The sequence below is a fragment of the Triticum dicoccoides genome, chromosome 5B (assembly GCF_002162155.2).
Source record: "Triticum dicoccoides isolate Atlit2015 ecotype Zavitan chromosome 5B, WEW_v2.0, whole genome shotgun sequence".
NCBI classification, from domain to species: Eukaryota; Viridiplantae; Streptophyta; class Magnoliopsida; order Poales; family Poaceae; genus Triticum; species Triticum dicoccoides.
In genome coordinates this window covers 528438297-528450717 of record NC_041389.1, presented here as the reverse complement: position 1 = coordinate 528450717, position 12421 = coordinate 528438297, and positions in this window count along the sequence as shown.

Genomic DNA, 12421 nt, shown 5'->3' with positions numbered 1-12421 from the left:
CAAGCCTGGGCGGTTGGTGTTCCTGATAGTAATTAGGATGTCCTGTCCAACATGATGATTCTTGCCATCGAGGAATCTCTTCCACCCAACCGAGTTTAAGTGTGTGCGAACGTCCGTGTCCACGCGGTAATTACAAATTGTGACGGAGCCCCTTGCAGTAAGGCGTAGTCCAGCTGAGCCTTCTTCATCAGGCTCGATACCATAACTCACAAATAGGCTCTTTGCCAATTTCTGAAAAAGAAAAAACATATCAATTAATAAATAGCCTCGCACATACTCTTGCAAATAAGTATATATGGATTATCTACACTATTAAAAGTTCCTTAGATTCTACACTAATAAGCATATCATCGACTAGATTCCACACAACATATCATTGGACTCTACACTAAGCATATCATCGGATAATTTGCATTTGTAAGTATAACATACCATATCATGTCAATCGACCATGGTACTTGTCAGGCGGGTCACGAATGGCACCCCGACAAAGTCAGCATGTGGCGGTATTATGTCCGATAGGTTGCACACCTCCTCCTTGCTCAGCCTCATTCTTTGAGCTACGATGGCTTCATGAAGTGGGTCCTCATCATCTTCATCGAGTGGGTCCTCATTATCTTCATCATCTTCGTCATCTTCATCATCTTGCACCAGGTTGATATAAATGACAGCCATCTTGGGTCTTTCTGCTCTGAAGGAGAAGCTGATCAACTCACCACCAGTAAGACGCATGTGGGCGAGGAAACGGGCCCATCCATTTCCTCCAATTTGCGAAAGATTGCGTCCTTTCTCGACCTCCATAGTGTACGGCTGAGGGAGTCCTGGATTAGGGGGTGTCCGGATGGCCGGAGTATGACCTTTGGCCGGACTCTTGGACTATGAAGATACAAGATTGAAGACTTCGTCCCGTGTCCGGATAGGACTTTCCTTGGCATGGAAGGCAAGCTTGGCGATACGATATGAAGATCTCCTCCCATTGTAACCGACTCTGTGTAACCCTAGCCCTCTCCGGTGTCTATATAAACCAAAGAGTTTTAGTCCGTAGGACGAACAACAATCATACCATAGGCTAGCTTCTAGGGTTTAGCCTCTCTGATCTCGTGGTAGATCAACTCTTGTACTACCCATATCATCAATATTAATCAAGCAGGAGTAGGGTTTTACCTCCATCGAGAGGGCCTGAACCTGGGTAAAAACATCGTGTCCCTTGTCTCCTGTTACCATCCGCCTAGACACACAGTTTGGGACCCCCTACCCGAGATCCACCGGTTTTGACACTGACATTGGTGCTTTCATTGAGAGTTCCTCTGTGTCATCACCGTCAGGAAGGATGCCGCACCCCGTCTTTAAAGACGCGCTATTGCTAAAGGAGCTTTGGCTGTCGGACAAACTCTCCGGCTAGGCAGTTTTTTGATGACCGCATGTTCGGCCACCGCACCAACGATGACCTCTCGGGCCATCGAAAGCAATCTCCACATCAGCTCGGAACTTGCCGAGCAGTTAGAGCCGATGGAGCTCTCTTCCCTAAACGAGCTCTTGGATCGCATCGCCGCCCTGGGAGTCGCTATAGATTACAGCCAGATTGGGCTTAAACCCGATCAGAGAGAGATCGACTCTCCCCAGGTCACCCACCATGTTGAAGTGGTGGAAGAACAATGCGGCGAATCTTCGCCCATCCTAAGGACCAGATGTGTCCAGATTCCCGACCCCTCCAAGCCGGACATCTGTGGAGGGGAGGACGTTGCCCAAGCCCTAAACCTAAAGTCAGGCAGCAGGCCTGATTCATTGTATAACGTCCGAGAAAACAAGCTTCCAAATCTGGAAATTTCTTGGCCCCTGAGTCTTATATCGGGCGAGGTTCCGGATTTAAATCCACCCGCCCACCCAAATATAAGGGATCTATCCCAAATACGCCAAGAGCCCGGGGAAACATTACACCACTACTGGGCCAGATTCCTCCTGGTAATGAACAGGATAAAGGACTGTCGTGCGAAAGACGCAATTTCATCCTTCTGTAACAACTGCACGGACATCGGAATCCTTAATGCCATAAGTCGCCGCGAAATTACACGCTTCGCCGACTTGACATCCATAGTACGAAAGTACTGTGCGACAGAAAGCGTTCGGAAAACAAAAACTAAATTCTAGGACAATCCGGCCCTGGATACAAAACCAATCCGAAACAAAAGGGCGCATTATCGGCAGGTACTTGAGCCAAACAGCAAAAAACAAAAACCCTCTACAGGGTATGGGACCGTACTGGAGGGATGGCTCAATGGACCCTGTAAAATTCATAGTTCAGGGGAAGTCACACCAACTCACAGCCTTAGAGCATGTTGGATACTCCGGTAGGTGGCCAGAAGTGGCGAGGAGCTTCTAACTCCAGAATCCGCAGAGCACCACCCCAGAAACGCCAGTATGGTGTCAATAGTCTTCGAGACTTTTGCATCAAACTATGCGAGGAAACGAACGCTCCGCGGCCTTACCAAAGTCTACCAAGTAGCAACAATAAACCCATGGAGTGACACGGCTATTACCTTTAATGCCAGTGACGCCGAGCACCAACCGCATTGGTGCTTAGTCCGATAGTGGACGGCTTTCGGCTTACAAAGGTACTCATGGACGGCGGCAGCGGACTGAACCTCATCTATGAGGAAACCCTGCGAAAAATTGAAATAGACTGGAGCCGCATTGAGCGAAGCAACACAACCTTTAGAGGAATAATACCAAGCCAGGAAGCGTGTTGTTCAGGGAAGATCACACTGGATGGTGTTCGGCGCGCCGGATAATTACAGATCCGAGGAGGTCACATTTCAAGTGGCCCCGTTCAGCAGCGGATACCACGCTCTATTAGGACGAGAAGCATTCACAATTTTTCAAGCTATACCCCATTACGGGTACATGAAGCTCAAAATGCCCGGACCCAACGGAATCATCACTCTTGCTAGTGATCCGGACACAGCTCTGCTTCGCGCCGAAAACAAGACAGCCGCACTGGCCCTCGAGGCATTATCCGAGGCCCTAGTGGCCAAGGAACTAACTGCGTTGCACTGAATGATGGACAGGGACGATGTGATACTAGATAAGAGATCCAAGTCCACCTCTTTTAAACCAGCGGACGAAATAGTCAAATTCCAAGTCCATCCAATGGACCCTACAAAAATGGCCTCCATCGGGGCACAATTAAACCCCGATGTAGACGCCGCACTACGAGAATTCCTATGGGAGAATTGGGACATCTTTGCCTGGCACCCTTCAGACATGCCAGGAATCCCACGTAGGCTGGCCGAGCACAGCCTGAACATCCTAAAAGGATTCAAGCCCGTTAAGCAGACTCTTCGGCATTTCTCCGAACCCAAGAGACAAGCCATGGGAGAGGAGCTAGCAAAACTACTGGAAGCCGGATTCATCAGAGATATAAAGAATCCGGACTGGCTAGCAAACCTGGTGATGGTACCAAAGAAGGACAAATCCTGGCGCCTATGCATCGATTTCAAAGACCTAAATAAGGCCTGCCCAAAGGATCCCTTCCCCCTCCCCCGTATTGATCAAATCATCGATGCCACTGCAGGAGACAATTCATTGTGTTTCCTCGATGCATACTCTGGCTACCAAAAAATCAAGATGGCAGAGTCAGATCAAGCTGCGACGGCATTCATCACCCCATAGGGCCCATTCTGCTTCAACACGATGCCCTTCGGGCTCAAAAACGCCGGCGCAACATATCAGCGCATGATTCAGACATGTCGGGCCAACCAGATCGGCAAAATAGTTGAAGCGTACGTAGATGACGTGGTCGTCAAAACCAAACATGTTGAAACTCTAGTAGACGACTTGAGACTCACATTCGACAATCTCCGAGCATATGACATTAAGCTCAACCCGGAAAAATGCGTTTTCGGCGTACCAGCCGGAAAGCTCTTGGGCTTCATCGTATCTGGTTGAGGAATTGAAGCAAACTCAGCCAAGATCCGAGCTCTATCACAATTGGATATCCCAAAAGACCTCAAGCAAATACAAAAATTGACTGGATGTGTGGCAACTCTAAGCTGCTTTATCTCCCGTTAGGAGAAAAGGCATTACCCCTTTATCGCCTCTTGCGGCGCACCGAACACTTCGAGTGGACGGATGCCGCCACGGCTGGGCTCGAAGAAATCAAAGCCATATTGGCAACAAATCCGGTCCTGGCCGCACCCAACACGGGCGAACCAATGTTATTATACGTCGCGGCAACCCATCAAGTTGTAAGCGCGGTGCTCGTTGTCGAATGAGAAACGGACGGACACAAGTTCCCTCTCCAAAAACCAGTTTACTACGTGTCCACTATCCTAACTCCATGCAAGTCCCGGTACCCGCATTATCAAAAGATAGCATACGCGGTGTTCATGGCATCCCGGAAGCTGCGACACTATTTCCAAGAGTGTTCGATAACAGTAGCCTCCGAAGTACCTCTTAATGACATTATAAATAACCGCGACGCAACGGGCCGGATTGCCAAATGGGCCATCGAGCTCCTCCTGTTCAACATAACTTACAAGCCACGGCGAGCTATTAAGTTGCAGGTTTTGGCCGACTTCATCGCCGAATGGACTGAAGCCGAGCTCCCTAAAGAGTATGGCGCATATTCCAATTGGATCATGCACTTTGACGGCTCCAAAATGTTGGCTGGCCTGGGGGCTGGCGTTGTTCTGACGTCCCCAGCCGGAGATATAGTCCAATATGTACTTCAGATAATGTCCATGGACTCCGACAACGCAGCCGAATACGAGGCCCTTCTACATGGTCTACGAATGGCAGTCTCCATGGGCATTCAGCGCCTAGAGGTCCGCGGGGATTCAAACCTCACGATATCCCAAATAAATGGAGACTTTGATGCCAAGGATCCGAAAATGGTAGCTTATCGCAACGCCGTCTTAAAGATGTCAGCTCGGTTTGAGGGGCTCGAATTTCACCATATAGCCCGGGAGAACAACCAGGCAGCAGACGTGTTGGCACGCATTGGCGCAAAGCGCGATGCCGTTCCTACCAACATCTTCCTAGAGAGGCTTTTCAAGCCATCCGTATCATGGGAGGGAGAGTTTGGAAACAACAGACCGGACACAACCACACTACCCCTCACCGAACATTCTGACACAGTCGGTGGCTCCGCCAACGAAACAACACCGTCAGCCCACACAATAATGGCAGTCATTGCCCCGTGGACAGAACCATTCCTAGCCTACCTAACTAGGCAGGAACTTCCCGAGGACCAAAACGAGGCCCGCTGCATAGTGCGGCGATCTAAAGCCTACAAATTCCACGAGGGAGAGCTTTATAAGAAAAGCATAACCGGAGTCCTTCAAAGGTGTATCTCCGAAGAGGAAGGGCGAAATCTTCTGGCTGAAATTCATGCCGGACTCGGCGGGCACCACGCCGCAGCCCGGGCCCTTGTAAGCAAGGCCTTCCGTACCGGATTTTATTGGCCGACGGCCCGGGCAGACGCTTAGTACTTAGTGCAACGATGCATCGGTTGCCAATTATTCGCTAATCAAAGCCACATGCCACCTACCGCCCTACAAACCATACCAATTACCTGGCCTTTTGTGGTCTGGGGGCTTGACATGGTTGGACCCCTTAAAGGAGGAACCCACAAGCAAAAATATCTACTGGTCATGGTGGATAAATTCACCAAATGGATAGAGGCCAAGCCTGTAAAGACGGCTGAATCCGGACCAGTGATAGACTTCATATCCGGGGTTGTACACCGCTACGGCGTCCCCCACAGCATCATCACTGACAACGGCGCAAACTTTATGGCCGATGAAGTCAAAATCTGGTGCAAAAACATGGGCATTAAGCTCGTCTACGCTTTAGTCTATCACCCACAAACCAACGGTCAAGTCGAGCGAGCCAATAGTTTCATCATGAGCGGCATCAAGCCCAGACTAGTGCGATCCCTCAAGGAATCTAACACGCACTGGGTAGAGGAGCTCGGCTCCGTACTCTGGGGGCTGCGGACCACGCCGAATCGCACTACCGGATTCACACCATTTTTTATGGTATACGGCGCGGAGGCAGTCCTGCCCTGCGACATAATTCATGACTCACCTCGCGTGCGCATGTACGAAGAAAGAGAAGCCGAGCTCGATCGGCAGGACAGCTTGGACGCATTGGAGGAGGAGCACGACGTAGCAAAAGCCCGTTCCGCATTCTATCAACAACAGGCTCGAAGATATCAAAGCAAAGAAGTACGGGCCAAAACTTACAACATTGGCGAACTAGTTCTGCGCCTGCCGGACAAGAAAAAGGACAAACTAAAGCCCAAATGGGAGGGTCCCTTCATAATCAACCAAGTCCTGACTGGTGGAGCATACCGTCGGCAAAACGCATCGGACAACCGACTCGAGCCGAACCCATGGAACGCAGCACGCCTACGAAGATTCTACGCCTAGCGCCGGACTCCGTGTTGTCTCCTTCCTCTGTCCCTTTTTTTATTTTATCTTTTTTTCAAATTAGCTGCCTGGTATTTTTTTCTCCTTCTCCCCACCTTTTTCTCCCAAGCCTTAGGGGCTTGCCTAAGCGTTGCTCGCACACACTTGACGTGCCACTCGTGCTCATTATACCTGGGGGCTTCTTTATCAGAAGTTTATATAAATAGGCTTCATGCCCCAAACATGTGTGACACTTCCGCATGAACCTCTTATACACCATTATATGCATCAATATGACTTAAGTTTTGGCCAAGCTGGGTTGCCTGGCTCCTATGCTTACCCCTATGTTCCCATTTGTTCGGCTAGGTGGTAAAGGGAGCACCTCTGTGATTGTTACTGCCGGGTCAGCCGGATGTGTACCTCAGACTGGGTGAAGCCGAAAGCTAGCATTCTTAAGAGAATATTCGGTCGGTGAACTGTTTATTTATCTGCCGCCAGATGCTTTTTCTACTCTTTCTCGCGGTTCGGACATGCACTTTAGGGCATGCCTCCCAGGGAAAGGAACCCCCTAACGGAACTATTCTCCCTGGAAGATGTTTCTTACTAACCATGTAATATAACATAACTAGTTGGGCACTTGTCTGCTAAAGCACTTATGACCCCTACGCCTTGTCTCCATGCATGCCCCGGTTCTTACATAACCGAGAGGGTATTCGGACACACTCCGGACTATCGGGTCCAAAGGTTGAAGTGAAAAGGTCCGCAATGACAAACAATCTACAATCCGGCTAGAAGGCATTTTACATGTCATTTTAAAATTACATAGTCAATTTGACTCGGTATATTCTTCTTCAATACCATCCAACAGGCTGTCTAATTTAAGTCCTGTTGAGAATACTTGGCAGCCAGCTCTACCTGGCCATACACCAAACTGACAGGGATCTCCTTCCCATCAGGCCCCACAGGGCCGACCTTGGCCATGTGGTTTGGGTCAGCCTTCATGTACCGAGTCTTCACCATGGCCTAGGCCTCCCTGGCACCTTGATGGCAGGCCGATATCTTCCATAACTGGAAGCGCTGCCGCACTCCCTTTAGCTTCTGCAAGCTCTCCAAGGCCTTCGGGCATGGAGAGGGATGGCCACATAGCCTGGACGACGCCTGCCGAACTCGTTCGTGCAGTTGCAACAGCTCAGGAAGAAGGTCCCCCGCTGAACCGAGCATTTCCTCCGTAGGATGACCTGTCAGCATACCTACAAACATAGCTCTGTCAATTGACTTCCTCGCCGAACTCTTTTTTCGAAGATTCATTCAAGCACTTACTAAAAATGCCGCGTCGAAGTCGCCGATTCTCCTTTACGGAATCAGACAGTTGAGCATGAACATCCTTTAGTTCCTCGCCCAGCCGGGTATTGGCGTCTTGAAGCTTGTTCTTCTGTTGCCTCACCCTCATCATGATGCTCTCACCAGCCTTTAACTAGCGTAGGAGTTGCTTCTTGTCCGGATTCACTCCGGCCCCATCTGCACTATTATCGTCAGAATTGCACACATGCCGCACTTCACAACGGAATTATCTTTCGAAGCATATATTACCTGGGGGGTCCCCTTGGCACTATCTGAAGCGGCCAGTGCGGCCTCGAGTTGGGCCTTGCACTCTTCCAGCTCCTGGAACAGTTGCGTGTTCTTTTTTGTAAGATCCTGCATAACATATGATCCTTAAAACAGTTATCTTAACTATTTCAAGTCTCGGGGGCTACTGACATATATAACCATCAGATTTACTCACCCGTATGTCTTTCACATACTGCTCTGTGGCTCTGGCTAGACCATTTTGAGCGGCACAGAGGTACGCATCTCCCGTATTAAAGGCGTCCAACGCCTCAGGGAAAAACATGCGTCACAAAGAACAGTCCGGCGACGCTTGTGGTTCATGGCACTCTCCACCTCTGAATTGGTGGCAGAAAGCCCGTCTGCGTCCTCTGTCAGAGGAACGTTCGATGCGCGCCCCGTGTTCGCCTCCGCTTCCGGACCCGGCCTTGAAGCCTGGCCGGTGGATATAGTCCGGTGGACTCTCTTCTTCCTGACGAGAGCATGAGTGTTAGTGTGACTTGAGGGCCTAAACCCTGGGCATTAAATTTGCGCGCCGTATTGTTGCGCCAGAACCTCAATCTGGTCCGCACTTCTTTTTAACCCGCCTGGCTTCAGCGGCCCTTGTTGGCTGCCCACCGCGGGCTCGGCTCTCCGCCTCAAGGATTTCCCCTACAAAACGAAACACTGTTGGTTTACAGCATTCAAAATAAAGCATGGATGGATCCTCTTGAAAGTACTGGGATTTCAGTCTTGGTTACCTTTGAGGCTGGAAGTAGTCGGGATAGTCGGCCGTAATGGCCACTAAGGTATTGTCCTTACTCAGTTGATGAAACACCCCATCAATTATCTCCACACATAAATCCGAGTCCTCTTATTAAATAAGGAACTAGGCACACCCATTCTCCTTGAGAGGGATTGGGGACACTCTCCGCCTGCTCTCCGCCGCTATAGGTGGCAATCCCGGATCGGACTGGGACCATATATGCTGGGGGGAGGATCCCCTTGGATTGAATCACTACTAGCTTGCTATACGGGACGGAACACCGCTCCCAATCTTCGGGCCGAGGGCTAGAGAGGCGAGAGGAGGAGCTGCTTTGGCCGGCCATGGTGGAATGGATCTCTATCGAAAGCGCTCTGATGAATACTCGCGGGGGGAAGGTGGTGTGAGTTGGATCTAAATCCCCGCCTCTTTTTATGAGCGGCTCATTTACCCGGCCTGGGGGGTGAACGAAAAGACCCCCTGGCTTTTCGCATTCATTTGACACGTGGAAGATGGTCATTATTGGGAACAGAAGCTGAGGAGAGCAACACGCACCAGAAGCCGGACACTATCCGACAGGTACATGGAATTTGGAGAAGAACCCGCCTTGCAATACCGAAGACAAACTTGCGCACCGGACTCGTCGTCATTGAAGCCTGGTTCGGGGGCTACTGAGGGAGTCCTGGATTAGGGGGTGTCCGGATGGCCGGACTATGACCTTTGGCCGGACTCTAGGACTATGAAGATACAAGATTGAAGAATCCGTCCCATGTCCGGATAGGACTTTCCTTGGCGTGGAAGGCAAGCTTGGCGATACGACATGAAGATCTCCTCCCATTGTAACCGACTCTGTGTAACCCTAGCCCTCTCGGTGTCTATATAAACCGGAGCGTTTTAGTCCATAGGACGAACAACAATCATACCATAGGCTAGCTTCTAGGGTTTAGCCTCTCTGATCTCGTGGTAGATCAACTCTTGTACTACCCATATCATCAATATTAATCAAGCAGGAGTAGGGTTTTACCTCCAGCGAGAGGGCCCGACCCTGGGTAAAAACATCGTGTCCCTTGTCTCCTGTTACCATCCGCGTAGACGCACAGTTCGGGACCCCCTACCCGAGATCCGCCGGTTTTGACACCGACAACGGCCCCCCAGGAGCCTCAAATGTCACAGTGTCTCATGTCAGCTTGTTGAGTTTCAACCTCACATTGCATGGGACGATCTGTGTAAAAAAGCAAAATGACACAATGCAGTAATGCCAACACTAAAAATAAAATAGTTGTTACATTTCATATAATTTCTTACCGCCGCATGACAAAAACTCGGCTGGAAGTAGATGCCGAACAGCTTGCCAGTTGCAAGGCTGCTAGCGCACCTTGACTTGCACAATCGACATGGTGGTGGTGGTGGTGGCACCATTTTCCTAAAGCAATATGAGCAAAGGATTAACGATCCACTTCACATGAAAGAAAAACAGTAGCATGTGATTTTTTGGTTCTTCTTCACTTATATTTTCACAGCTAGGTGGTGCCAAATCTTCAGAGCTATCAACTAGCATACTAAATCAACTAAATCAAAATGTTTTATAAATCAACTAAATCAAAATGTTTTATAAATCAACTAAATCAACTTGTGGTCATTTTTTTGTAGCTTATGGTCATTTTTCTGTGCGGGCTCCGACTTTGGGCTCCGTGGAGCTGGCCCAAATTTTGACTACTTGTTTGGGCCCGAGCTTCTAATGGCTAGAAGACACATAAGCTACTGAAAAGAGCCCAAACAAACACACCCTTAATACTTAATGTTGTAGTTGGGTTTTACCTTAATGATCTTTGGTAGTTGCGGATGTTTGCTAGAGTTTCAATCATAAGTGCATATGATCTTTGGTAGTTGCGGATCTTTGGTAGTTGCGGTAGTTGCGGATGTTTGCTAAAGTATGTTAGCTCATGCCTCTCTCTCATATAAAATTGCAATAATGATTACTTGTCTGGTTATCGATTGCCTAGGGACAAATAACTTTCTCTTGTGTTACAAAACCTTTCTACTAAACAACTAACTTTTATTATCTTGCAAATTATTCATAGTTTTATTCTTGCTAAGTACTTCTACTTTTATCCTTGCAAAACTTATCATATCACCTACAAAAATGGTTTCACACTTGTTCTAGGTAAATCGAACATTAAGTGTGCGTAGAGTTGTATCGGTGGTCGATAGAACTTGAGGGAATATTTGTTCTACCTTTTTAACTCATGTTGGACTCGACACCCTTACTTATCGAAAAAGGCTACGAACTATCCCCTATACTTGTGGGTTACCAGCAGTATCATGCTCGTCATTGATAATCAACCTGTAAATGCCATGTTGTTGTTTGTCTTGATTGTTTTGGCTGTTGTGATCTTGAAAGTACAATCAAAGTACTCACTTGGCATGTCATGCCAGATTGTAGGTCATGTTGTGATTGATTGCCTGCTAAGGATCCCTGAGTTTGTGCACTAGGATACGTTCCAGCCAGAGTCCCTGCGAAGTGGAGTTCATCACCATCGTCATTGTTCCACTGCTAGAAGTTGTTCCGCTTCCACGAGTTGCTAGCATAGGACTACCTGAGCAGGCATTGAACCTCGTGCCGATGTAATCCTTTGTACTACTTGAGCCCTTATATCCTTAGTATTTGTAATAAAAGTCGATTTGTTCTAGGCCAAGCAGTGTCGTATTCTAGAAAACTTGATCTTCGGGCTGGAATACGAGGTGTTTTGGTCTCTCTCTGAGCCGGGGTGCCACAGTAAGGAATCCTACAACTGGTCCTGCTCCGATACGACCATGTAATTGCCCATATGCGGTACTATTTCAAAACCATATATGTCCATTCCAGAAAGCGCATATAAAGCCACTGTAAGCATATGACTTCAGAACCATACGCCTCCAAAGTATTGCTAGGGACCTTTTTGGAAAAAGCCAAACTAGTCACCATACGCTCGGTTGGCATGCAAAAATGAAGATGGTAACAACTGCACTATAATTACAGTCTAGTGTTGGACGTACGCATTCACAAAACGTACAACCAGTTGTATGGCCTCACCAAGGTATCCATGTGGACACGACGACTCGCAAACAACACCGTCAAAGATAATGCTAGGGACTTTTTTGACAAAGTTGTGTGATTGTGACCAACAATGTGTTTACCTTTTTTACTTTTCCTTGATGCCCTCCACTGGTTGTGCGCTCGATTGGCATACAACAAAGAAAATGGAAACAGATGCATGCTATAATTGCGGGCTAGCGTTGTATGTGCGCTTGACTAGTTGGAGGCAAATATGTAGCATGCAATCGGCTGCATGCAATTACTCCGAGTTAATTTCATTGGCTATTATACCATACACCTAAATCGCGCGTCTTTAGCCTAGACATTTTGCATTGGTCCATTAGTTTGAATAACTCACACAATAAATTCGGATGAAGAAAGCATCTCTTAAGTGTCTCCCTATCTGAATATGTGAACCAAACCAGTGTGGCCAAATTCTCACCCCCCCCCCAATAATAGAGCAGTGCTAGGCACCGGGCAGCCACCCAAATTTGTAGCAGGCATCCGATTTGAGAGAGTAGGGCACACCATATCTTTCTTCTTTTTCCTCCCGCACGGCTGAACCCACCCCCACCCCCCACGCCCCTG